The sequence below is a fragment of the Podarcis raffonei genome, chromosome 2, assembly GCF_027172205.1.
Source record: "Podarcis raffonei isolate rPodRaf1 chromosome 2, rPodRaf1.pri, whole genome shotgun sequence".
NCBI classification, from domain to species: Eukaryota; Metazoa; Chordata; class Lepidosauria; order Squamata; family Lacertidae; genus Podarcis; species Podarcis raffonei.
The window spans coordinates 125,839,530-125,852,797 of record NC_070603.1 but is presented as its reverse complement, the minus strand read 5'-3'; the positions used below and the strand labels follow the sequence as shown (position 1 = coordinate 125,852,797).

Below are 13,268 nucleotides of genomic sequence, written 5' to 3'. Positions count from 1 at the left end.
CACAGTCAGCCAAATCACATGATGTCAACAAGCTGGATGCCTACAGCTGCGATGAGCTCATATTCTGACACAAATAAATGTATGGAGTGTGGAAAGAGCTTCAATAGAAGTGGAAACCTTAGCAAACACCAGCAAACTAAAAAAGGGAAAACCACTTACTTATATGGAGTGTAGAAAGCGCTTCAGTCCTGATGTTCTTACAAAACATCAATGGACTCACAAGGAGGAGAAGATTTAAGAGTTGAAACCCAACCATCTACCAACAAACTGAAAAAGCAGAAATGGTTTGAATGGAAGGAGTGTGGGAAGTTCTTCTATTACTTTATATGTATGTAGTTTTATATATCATTTATTTTTATATAAATTTTGTTTACAAATTGGTACATACTTTCCAGATTCATTTCACATTTGACTTCCTCTCCATGGTTTCCCCATAGAATTTTTAAATTGCTGCATATTTCCGATATTTACACCTTACCTTTTCCACACTCTTCTCCAACAAGTATTCAACTGTTGTTTTTCATTCAGCTCCTACCTGTGTCTGTACGTGTTTACAATAATTCTTTAAATATTCAATAAAAGGTTTCTACTCCTCCTTAAAATCTGCCTTGATCTCTTATTTTCTTAGTTAAATTTGCCAATTAGGCATACTCAATCACTTTAAACTGCCGCTCTCTTGATCAAGTGTAGCTATCTCTTGATTTTGCCATTTTTGTGCATAAAGTACTCTCGCTGTTGTTGTTCATCTGTCTTCTTGGAACATCTAACCCAGTTATCCCTAAAAGAAATGCTTCATGGTTTCTATAGGAGCGTCACCTTAAGTAATTTCCCCCCTCGTTATAATTCATCTCCCAAAAGCACCTAACCGCTTTACATGTCCAGGACATATGGGGGAAAGTACCTTCTGCTTCTTTACATTTCCAACATATATACCTGACTCCAGCTTACTTAGTGTCGGATACTTTCTATAAATCATTTTCATAACATTTTCTCTCAAAGCCTAACACACTGTGAATTCTACATTCGATTTCCTCAGTTTTTCTCATGCCTCCATCTCTAGACTAGTGGATCATAGATTTAACCATTTTGTCTTTAGTTCACCATTCTAAGAGCATCTTACAATCTTGGAAATGATTTCCCCTCGTTCTCTAGTAACTCTTCGTCAAAGTGAGAACTTTGCTTAATAACCCCACACTTCTCATCTTGTTTTAAGACTTCAGTCACTGGATAGCATTGCAACCATTGAGTGTCCTGATCTTTAATATCCTCTAACTTCTTCAACATTACCCCCTCTTCTGTTCAGCTTTTTCTGTGAGATTGCTTCTATGGATGAAAGCCACAAAGGTGTTTTCCGTTCCAACAAATCCTTATACATTTCCCAAGCTCTTTATTAATTCTACCTAATTACATAATTACAAAAAAAGTATTTGGTACTTTGCCTTCTTTTGAGATACCTTTCCTCAGTGTTCTATCTTAGTTCCGTGATACTACTCCATTACAATCACCCATAATAATTATATTTCCGTCATAAACCTCAGACATACTTTTCTCCAATAGTTGGAAGAAATCGTTCTTTTTTCCTCATTAGGTGCATCAATTCCTACCAATAATTTTTTCTCTCCTTCTACCATCACTTTCGCTGCAATAATTCTTCACCTTTAAAGATTTTAGAGTCCAGTTTGGAATTCATATATAGTACCACCCCTCTTTTCTTTGTTTTATCTGAATTCCTGTCCTAGTCCTTTATTTACCAATAATCATTTTTGCTGGTTGCTTCAAGCAAAAAAAAAAAATTGTCTTGTGAAAATATGTGTAATTTTATTTCATTTGGTTTTCTTGTTCAAACCATTCACCTTCCATGAAAACAATTTTAAATCTATCATTGAATCCTTTAAACAGTTTTAAGTCCCCTTTCCCCATATCAGCTATCTTCCTCCTCCAGCTCTTCTATTGATGTATCTCCCTGCTCTTTTTTATATTTCCTCTAGAATGCCTCTGTTTTTATTGGCCCTTGCCATCTTTGTTTCTTCCCTATGTACATAAAAGAATTCCCTTCTTAAACAAGAAGATTACAATGGAAGAGATTAATGAGGCTATTAAGAAGATGAAACCCGGAAAAGCACCCGGACCGGATGGACTGTCAGCAAAGTATTATAAGGTTTTAAGGGAATATCTTGCTCCGGTGCTTAGTGAAGTGATTAATGATGTTCTACAAGGAGGGAAGATTCCAGATTCATGGAGAGAGGCACACATCACATTAATACCAAAAGCGGATGCTGAAAAGATGGACGTAAGTAACTACAGGCCGATATCGTTACTTAACTGCGATTACAAAATCTTCGCAGATATTTTGGCGAACAGACTCAGGAAATACTTAACAAAATCTATTCATAAAGATCAAGCGGGATTCCTCCCTAACAGGCAATTAAAAGATAACGTTCGGCATATACTGGACATTATTGAGTACTTGGATCTTAGGACCGACATTCCTGCGGCGATGATTTTTATCGATGCCGAAAAGGCTTTCGATAATGTTTCTTGGAGGTTTTTAATACAATGTATGAAAACAGTAGGAATAGAAGGACCATTTTTGGAAGGTATTAAAGCAATATACTCAAGCCAAAGGGCCAAACTGATAATTAACAATAATCTCACTAATTCTTTTACAATTGCAAAGGGCACGAGACAGGGGTGCCCGTTGTCTCCCCTTTTATTTATTATGGTTTTGGAAATAATCGCAAATAAAATAAGAAAAACACCAAAAATAAGAGGTATAAGAATTGGAGAAAAAGAATATAAATTAAAGGCTTACGCCGATGATTTGGTATTGTCTTTAGAGGACCCAATAGAAAGTGCCAGTAATGCCCTGGAGTTATTAGAGGAATTCGGTAAATTGTCTGGGTTTAAGTTAAATAAAATAAAAACTAAGATCTTAACAAAAAATTTGGCCGAAGATGTAAAAAACCAGCTAGAACTAAAAACAGGTATTAAAGTGGTGAAAAGGGTAAAATACCTGGGAATATGGATCTCCCCGAAAAATATAAATTTAGTGGAGGATAACTACACTAAGGTCTGGAGAGAAATTAAGAAAGACTTAGATACTTGGAATAGGTTAAAATTGTCCTGGACAGGAAGGATGGCCACGATTAAGATGAGCATTCTTCCGAGACTACTGTTTTTATTCCAGAATATCCCGGTAATTAGAGGTACGGCATGTTTTAAGAATTGGCAAAGAACTTTAGCTAAATTTATATGGCAAGGGAAAAGGGCAAGAATTAAATTCAAACTCCTCACGGATCTAAGAGAAAGAGGGGGTTTTGCAGTTCCGAACTTAAAACTTTATTATGAGGCAGCTTGCCTTTGTTGGATAAAAGAATGGGCCATTTTAAAAAACACGGATTTGTTGGATCTAGAGGGATTTAACATTAGATTCGGCTGGCATGCTTATTTGTGGCATGATAAAGGAAAGATCCACAGAGGCTTCTCTAATCATATCATTAGAGGCTCGTTATTAGAAGTTTGGAACAGAAACAAAAAGCTGATTGAAAGAGACACCCCTTGGTGGCTTTCACCAATTGATATCTTAACAACAAAAAAGTTAAATCTGGAATGTGAAAGATGGACATACGAAGATCTCCTAGTTAAATCAGAAAGAGGGTGGAAAATTAGACCGTACGAAGAGCTAAAGGATAAATTAACTGGATGGATACAATTTCACCAAATTAATGCGTTATGGTACGATCATAAAAAAATAGGAATGAGTGAAAAAAAGTCCAGGTACCAGGTGGAAATCTTAGAAAGTAATACTAAACTTTTATCCAAAATGTATAACCAACTGTTAGACTGGGATACTAAAGATGAAGAGGTGAAAGGAGTCATGGTCAAATGGGCCAGAGACCTTGGATATAATCTGGAGTTTGACAGATGGGTAAAACTTTGGAAGAAAGGTATGAAGTTCACAGCATGTGCTGCTCTCCGAGAAAACATGGAGAAAATGATGTATCGTTGGTACATCACCCCGGCAAAACTGGGGAAGATGTATAAGACCAGAGACAGCACATGCTGGAAATGTAAAACTAAAGAGGGTAATTTCTTTCACATGTGGTGGACCTGTGACGAAGTGAAAAGATTTTGGGGACAAATTTACGATGAATTAAAAAGAATACTGAAATACACCTTCCCCAAAAAACCTGAAGCGTTCCTTTTAGGTATGATCGGAGAGGAGATCAAAAATGAAGACCAAACATTCTTTCAATATGCAATGGTGGCCGCCAGGATTTTGTTAGCGCAAAACTGGAAAACTTCCAATATCCCCACCATTAGAGAATGGCAAATGAAATTATATGAGTATATAGAATTAGCTAGAATGTCACAAAAAATTAGGCATCAAAAAACCGTTAAGTTTACGAACGACTGGAGTAAATTTGTAAGTTACATTGAAATCAATCTAGGTATTACCAAAATCACAGTGGGCGGAATCTAAAACCTGCGATGTAAAGAGCTGATATAATACAATCTGCAGATAAGCGATGAGTTTATTTTGCCTAAACTGAGATGGAAGGAAGTCAATTGAGTGATGTTATGTTGGTTTGTTTGTTTTATGTTTATAGGCGTTGTTTGTTGTTGTTGTTTGTTTGTTTGTTTGCTTTTCTTCTTCTCAGTCTTTTTTCTTTTTTGTATTGTTTGATGTCGTTTCCAAAATATCAATAAAAAGATTAGTAAAAAAAAAAAAAAAAAGAATTCCCTTCCGGGAATTCACAACTAGAGGAAATTGAATTCTTCTGGAGAGTATCAGCCCGAAACTTATAGCTAGTTCTCTACTTTAGCAATTTTGAGAGTATCCCTTTTAGCATTGTAATCATTTAACCATCAATTTGTAAGTTTTTCTGATAGTGTGTTTGGAGTGCTTTATCTTGAGTTTCATAAAATCATGGCAGGCGACCGAACTCTGATGCGACAACCTGGAAGTCCCAGAGCAGTGCATCAGTTAGAATGGGATGCTTACGAAACATCTGTAGCCTTATTGGAGTTCACTGATTGGGTCTGCGTTGCTCCGGGACAGGAGGAAGGAAGTCAAATGACACCGAGGTTGGTTCAAAGAAGAAAGAGTTTATTCTGCTCTCCGGATAGCAGAAGGCACTTGCGTGATCAAGTCCACAGCAAGTCCAAAGAAATAACAAGTTTCATGCAGTATATATATCCTCCCGGCACCCTCTCCCTCCTTCCCATGTAAACCCAACCACGTCAGCCTATGTACCCAGGTTGTCATCACATATGTTCTTGCTCTGGTATTCTTAACCATAAAAGGGAATTCCTTCCTGTACTTCTGACCATAAAAGGATCTTCCTTTTCTTACTCTTATCTTGGAGGAAGAGGTAATCATCTCCAGGAATACGCTTTGGCGTTTGTTCCCGGACTTGGGTTTGTGTGTGTGTTAAGGACGTAGGATAAAGCACAGAGGTGTCTTCTCTCTGTTCTGTTCTACTACTGGTACACTGAAGGCCATAGTTGCCGTCACAACTGATAAAGGAGAGAGCTCTGAGCACTTGTTTATGCAGCTGGGCTTTTGTTTATACATTGAGCTCAGAGCTCAAGTTAATGGTTTTTAGCTAAGGAAAAATAGGGATTTTGGTGCAAACTGCCCGCACAGTCAGTTTTTGGGTTTGGGAAACCCATTCCTTCACATCTACAGACTCTCACAGGGAGAAACCATTTAGATGTATGGAGTGTTTGACACATTTCTCTCAGAGTTCACCCTTACCTTCCCATCAATAAACTCAGATAATGGGAAATCAGTCTTGAATGCATGGAGTGTATGTGAAGTTCTGGTATTTGTATATAAAGTGTATAGACAGGTCTTTAAAGAAATGAAGGTCATGTCTCACAAGTATAATAGAAGATATAATATAATGTTAGGGAGGGGGAGAATCTGGAGTGCTGGGGTGAGTGATGATGGGCTGAGAGCCAGCTGATTTTTGGGCCTTGGTGGAGAGAGTTGGAAATGTTGGTGTTAGGAGTTGTGGTGGTAGTTTGGGAGCAGGGTTGGTGGGATTAGTATTATAGGAACAGCATCATAACTCCCATTGATGGAACAACAAAGACACAAAAGGACGAAAAGCATCTTATACATAGACTGAAAGGGCTTAAGGTCAGTGAGAAAGAGGAGGATTGGTTTGAGAAGATACTGAATTATTTGGGTAGGTTTGAACAATTTGGGGCAATTAAAATGTTAAAAGTTAAATAAACCTTGTGGAGGGAGGAGCGTTAAGGTATATAGAATTGTACATATGATTGAGTTGAATATGTTATTATTGATTATTATTGAATATGTATGCTATTGAATATTGTATACCCAATGTATTTTTTATTAATAATAATCCAATATAAGCCACATCAATAAAGTACCAAATCATAATACAATGAACAAAGCCAATTATTCCATTCCAAATTAAGCATTTTTGGATGACTCCCCATGTTGTGGTCTTGGGGAGAGGCTGTTGTTCCTTCTCCTGCTTCCATTTTTTTTTAATTCAAATAGTTCAGTTCCAATGTTGTTCCTTTATCTTGGCAGCCACTGACGTAGCCACTTGGTTTGTATTTAGCTATTTCATATCTTTCAATTTGCCAGAGGGGTTTATATCTTGTAACTTTCTATCCATTATTTCCAGTCTCCCCCCTCCCACTCCGATAACTTGATTCTTGCTGCACAATCGACTCCGCCATGTTTCATTGGCATTTTGCCTTCCTCTGGACTGACTTCCAGCTTTCCATTACTAATTACCATCCTTTAATAATTATATTCCATTAGGAATTTTTTTTTTTCTTGAGTGAAGGGTTGCCACATCATAAAACAATGTAGTGCATGTATAGAGAAAGAACAAAGGCTGTTAGGATTTCATGCTCCCCAGTGCTGATTTTATGTTTGATATATTTCACACGCCTGTCTGAGTGGGGCGTGAGAAAGGAAGACTGTCTTATCTCCCTTCCGGTGTGAGACTGTGAAACTGCTGTCACTTTTATGTCGTTCTGTTTTGTTCTTGGAGCTAATAAGAACGGATGCCATTATGCATATGTATGTAAATATTATGTAAATAAATAGTAGTTTAGAACGACGATGCTTCTTTCTTTTGCTGAGTTAAGCCAGAAGGCTAGTGTGCATCAATCAAGTTGGTTTATGTCGCTGGAGCGCCCTGGAGAAGAAGGGGATGCCTTTTCCAGAGCTATGCTCACCGGAGGACGCTCGGAGATCCGGGGGAGGGGGGGCTGCAGGTAGCCCAGAGCGTTTTCCAACAAAGGCTTCCCTTCACCCACCTTCCAATCCGGTTACGACGATAGTCCTCTCCAGATCGAGACCCTCGCACTCAGTGGCTGATTCAATCAGCAGGTTATCTTGTCTCCTTCTTCCAGAGCATGTCTCCTTTTAAAGTCCAAATTCATATCTATCTTAAAAAACAGAAGAACTGCCGCTCATGGTGACTACGTTGGAGAGTTACCGATAAGTGCAGTGCCATGCACTCAGCGTCCCCTGCCCCGCATCTTAGAGGGAAGCGACAGGTATTGGACGATCTGCGAGTGAGAACTCACCCCCTCGACCGGGGGGGGGGGCTTCCAAGGATAATAACTCTCTAATCCTCCTTAATTATCTGCATGTCCACTATCATGGGATCTGCTGTTTGCCATGGCGGCTCCAGACTGGAAGTGCTATTGTTTATATTTTACAAATAAATTGTGTCGCAACACCTCCTCGTTCTTAGCTATGTGAAGAGGGAAGTGTTCGTATGAAACATTATCTCGGGGGGGGGCAGATCTGTTTAGCGGCATAACCAGGAAAGACTGGCCTCCTAGCTGCAAATCTTGCATGAGGGGGGAAGGTGGCAGAGCAGAGAGTGGGCAGTTCCAGAGAGACCTCAATGCAATGGGGAGGTGGCCTAAGTGTGTGTTAAATGCTTCACTGGAAGCTCGCATCACATTATTATTATTTTTTAAAGAATATTTATTAGATTTTCCAATTTTTTAAACAAACAAACAAAAACAGAACAAACAAAAACATTAAAAAAGACATGAAGTTCATAAATCATACTTTTAAATAACAAATTTCTCAGACCTCCTCATACTTCTCCTCCTTGTATCCCAATTAAGGTTATTTGTTCAGCAAATCCTTTATTTAAAGCATTACAGCTTATAACATTACCTCATTTTTCAAACCCTTTTTTTCCCCATCTATGTTCCTTTATATCATTACAGCTAGAAACCCCTCAATTTCAATCCAACACCATTTAACTTTCCTTAGTTTTACAGTATTTCTGTAAATAGTCCTTAAATTTTTTCCAGTCTTCTTCAGCCGACTCTTCTCCCTGGTCACGGATTCTGTTCGTCAATTCTGCCAGTCCCATACAGTCAATCAGCTTCATCTGCCATTCTTCCAGAGTGGGTAGATCTTGCGTCTTCCAATACTTTGCGATGAGTATTCTTGCTGCTGTTGTAGCATACATAAAAAAAGTTCTGTCCTTCTTTGGCACCACTTGGCCAGCCATGCCCAAGAGAAAGGCCTCTGGTTTCTTCAAGAAGGTATATTTAAATACCTTTTTCAATTCGTTATATATCATTTCCCAGAAAGCCTTAATCCTGGGACACGTCCACCAAAGGTGAAAGAATGTACCTTCATTTTCCTTACATTTCCAACATTTGTTGTCGGGCAAATGGTAGATTTTTGCAAGCTTGACTGGGGTCATGTACCACCTGTATATCATTTTCATAATATTCTCTCTAAAGGCATTACATGCCGTAAATTTAATCCTGGTGGTCCACAACTGTTCCCAGTCAGCAAACATGATATTATGTCCAACGTCTTGTGCCCATTTAATCATTACAGATTTAACCGTCTCATCCTGAGTATTCCATTTCAGCAGCAAGTTATACATTTTTGACAAAGTCTTAGTTTTGGATTCTAGCAATTCTGTTTCCAATTTAGATTTTTCCACCTGGAAACCAACTTTCTTGTCCAAATTGTAAACCTCCATTATCTGATAATAGTGAAGCCAATCTCGCACTTTATCTTTCAGTTTCTCAAAACTCTGCAGTTTCAGTTTGTCCCCTTCTTGTTCCAAAATTTCCCAATATTTTGGCCATTTGGCCTCCATGTTAAGTTTTCTCTGAGCCTTAGCCTCCATTGGTGACAACCACCTTGGAGTTTTATTTTCCAATAGATCTTTGTATCTAGTCCAAACATTAAACAGTGCTCTCCTGACAATATGATTTTTAAAAGCCTTGTGTGCTTTCACCTTGTCGTATCACAAATATGCATGCCACCCAAAAACATTGTTAAAACCTTCAAGATCCAAAATGTCTGTGTTCTCAAGAAGCAGCCAGTCTTTCAACCAGCAAAATGCTGCTGATTCATAGTAGAGTTTAAAGTCTGGCAGGGCAAATCCACCTCTTTCCTTTACATCAGTTAATATCTTAAATTTTATTCTAGGCTTCTTGCCCTGCCAGACAAATTTAGAAATGTCTTTCTGCCACTTCTTGAAACAATCCATCTTGTCCAAAATTTGCAAAGTTTGAAACAAAAACAACATTTTAGGCAGTACATTCATCTTTATAGCTGCAATTCGACCCAACAAGGAAAGCTTCAAATTCGACCAAATTTCTAAATCTTTTTTCACTTCAGCCCAACATTTTTCATAATTATCTTTAAACAAATTCCCATTTTTAGCTGTCATATTAATCCCCAAATATTTCACTTTCTTAACCACAGTCAGGCCTGTTTCATTCTGGAACTTTTCTCTCTCTATCGGAGCCAAACAGTTTAAATTAAGAGCGTTTGCAGATGATGTAGTTTTGACATTACAGGAGCCAGAATCTAGTACTAAAAGAGTTTTAGAATTAATTCAAGAATTCGGTCAGGTTGCAGGATTTAAATTGAATAAGTTAAAAATTAAAGCTCGCATCACATTATCCCCAAGATAACACACTTAGGGGAGAAACCCTGTGGATGTCTATAGTGTGCGTCTGGCAGGTCCCAGACTTAAGGGTCAACTTTCTACAAATCCACAAGCTGCCTGGAGGCAGGAGCCACCTCTGAGCATTGAGGCCGCCAAGAGGAAGCTTCCTTTGAAGGTCATAGGGGCACGTGGACCTGGCGTGGCCAGTTTTCAGGGCTCTTTCCAGGAATGGCTGAACCCATCATTCACAAGTGAGGCCTGGTCTGCTCTGAAAGGGGTGGGGAAGGGAGGGAGAGGCCCAAAGTCTCTGCCTCCTCCACACCCCCAGGGGTTTAGCCTGTATCTGGACTGCACCACTTCAGCCTGCAAGGAAGACCCTCTTTTCTGGGACACATTGATTCCACCACTTGGGGAAGCAGACCAAGTCAGGGGGGAGGAGATGTCCAGCCAGGACCCTCCTCCCTTGGGAGAAGGAGTGCACTGGGGAGCAGTCCATCCTGCCAGCTGCCTCCCCTGCAGTCTGAGGCGGGACAGATCCTGCCCAGCCATAGATCCACCACTCGGGAGGACCAGGACCGAGAATTTGGGTGCAACTTGCGCTATTCATACTCCCCTGAGATTTCCTGTAACAGGAACAGCAGCTCCGCTGGGGCACGTCCTTGCATAACAAAATGAGTAACAAAATGAATTTCAACAGGGACAAATGTCAGGTCCTGCACTTAGGCAGGAAGACCCACCTGCACAAATAGAGGATGGGGGACACCTGGCTGACTAGCAGTACATGCGAGAAGGATCCAGGGGTCTTGGTGGACCACTAGCTTAACCTGAGTCCGCAGGGTGATGCAGCAACAAAGAAAGATTATTCTAGGCTGTAGGGTAGGACTCGAACCAAGGGCTTCAAGTTGCAAGAAAGGCGATTCTGACGAAACCTTTGCCAGCAAGAGCTGTTTGGCAGGGGAAGAGACTCCCAGGAGAGGGGGTGATGCTCTGGCTCTGTCTTCAAAGGGGCAGTGGCGAGAAGGGGGGAGCCCTGGATCTGGAGATGGCCAGCCCATGGAGAGGAGGGGCGGCGGAAGAGCTCTTTGCTACGAAGGGGGAAAACCTTTGCATTTCAATCTTGCCTTTGAACCAAAGCTGTCCTGTGAGCAGCTCACACAAAATAAGCGGATCTATATATATCATGGCAAGGGAGAACAGCATTTAGGGTGGTCGCGACTTACTGCTCCGAGTCCCAAAAGGGCGTAGCAACTCTGGTCTACTTTGCGGGGCTGTTGTAACGGGGACCCCCTGCACCACGGCCCTGCCTCCCCCCGTCGGGAAATGGGCGTGAAACTGACCGGACCCCCCCACGGGCAAGGGATTAAAAGGGGGGGAATATCACCTTCCTGCCCCGGAGGACTTTTTCCCAGTTGGGGGGGGGGCTCCTTCCCTGCCGCCTCCGGGGATCGAACCCGGGACCTTCTCAGGAGAGAAACAGGAAAGCGGAGCTGGTTGGGAAGGAGGAGAATTTGTGTCTTCGGGGAGGGAGGGGCCACTCATTCCTCCCCCCGGGTCAGTGAGCTCCGCTTCCTAGAGAGGCAGGGAGGGAGGGGGCCAAGGAGGAGGGGAGGGGCCTGATCCACCTTCCCGGAAGAGGAGCAGCTCTGCAGAGGAGGAGGGAAAAGAGGTGCGAAATATATCTATATATGGGGGGGAGAAGGAGGCGCTTTTCTTCCCCCTGAATCTGCAAACAGGGCAGCTGGGAAGGGGGGGCAGGATTTGGGGCGGGGGTGTGAAATCTGGGGCAGATCTGGGGATCCTGCGAGCGGGGGAGGGGCTGGTTTAGGCACTGGGGGGAGAAAGGAGCCCCTCCCCCCGAGGGGGCGCCTCCTTGGAGACCCCCAGCCCTTTGTCTTGCGGGGAAGGAAATGGGAATAGCAGAGGGGGGAGAGGAGATGCTCAGCTGCCCCCCCCGGGAAGGAAATGGGAGGCGCCCCCCCGGGCTGGGACTTGAACCCAAGCCCCCGTTCCGGCTTCCCCCCGGCAGGAATCCCTGGGGCGCCGCGATCCTGGCTTGGTGGGTCCCCTTTGGGGGGAGAAGGGTTAATGGGGGCGAGAGAGGCCTGGATGGAGACCCCCCCCCCGTCTCCCTCCTGGGATGGGGAGAGATTTGGCAGGAAGGCTGAGCCGGCCAGGGGGGCCTCTGGGCCAAGGGGACCCTTGGGGGGGGCGAAGGGAGGAAGGGAAGCATCCCTGGGGGAGGAAGGGAAGCCATCTTGGAGAAAGAGAGAGGGACGGGGGGGGGGCGCCTGCCTCCTGCCCAGGAATCTGCCAGGACTCTGCGTAGACCAGGGAGAGATCCCTGAGCAGGAGCCCCGATCCACCCACCCTCTCCTCCCCTGAAGCTCAGTCCTTGCCCTGCCTTAGGTCCCAGGTCAGGAGCTGCAGGGGGCGCTGGGGGCTGTTAGAGCGAGTCCAAGCATGGGGGGTAAAGAGGAAAGGGAGGAAGCCCCCTCAGGCAACAGATGCAGGGAGGGGCAAGGAGGGGAGGGCGCTGAGTCCCATTTGACCAGCCCTGAATAAACCCTCTATCCTCTCATCCAGTGGAAGGTGCTGTCCCATTGCCAGTGTCCTAGACGCAATGCAGCCGCCTTGGGAAGTCAATGGTGCAGGATGATTTGGGAATGTGTGCAGTTGGTGGGACTGTATCAGGAAGATGTTGGAGATCACGGAGAAAGGAGAAATGAAAGCCTTTTCAGAGGAGGGGGAAGATGGAGAAATTGTGTCCCCCCAGATAAGACTCCCATACTCCCAGGCCATGGGCCATCCTTGCTTGGGCAGGTGGTACTTTGAGTCCAACCACATCTGGAGGGCCAGAGGTGCCTCAACTCAGCATAGAAGGTTCCTCTAGGGCTCAGTGTTACTTGCAAGTTGGTGGAACTGGATCTTAAGGGTTCTTGAGATATTTCTTCAGGGATTATGATTGGTATCCAGACCCTAACACTATAAATCCAAGGTGTCCACACTGAGCAGTTTATCAACCCTGCTGGCCGCTGGGGAAGACCTTCTGAAGGAAATGGTTTGCCCCCAAAGTTAATTCCTTCCTTCCTCCGCTGCTGCTGCTGCTGCCCACACTAAAGGAATGTCTGGATGAAATCCCAGGGATGTCTGGCTCCTATGTCCAGTTGATATTCTAGAAAAAAGTGTGGCTAAGATTCTGAGTCACAATCATGGCAGAGAAATACAGCCAGGGAATCTGAAACTGATTTGAAGATTGGTTTCTTCTATTCAGGTGGACACACCGCTGGTTTCATCTTCTTTCTTTTCTTTCTCACAATGGGTATTATT

At 42.9% G+C, this 13,268-nt stretch overlaps 1 protein-coding gene across 6 annotated transcripts in view; it reads left to right on the top strand.

Annotated features, from left to right (window-relative positions):
- LOC128409526 (zinc finger protein 208-like) overlaps positions 1–13,268 on the top strand; it is a 125,267-nt gene that overhangs the window by 95,058 nt on the left and 16,941 nt on the right. The window lies entirely within an intron of this gene.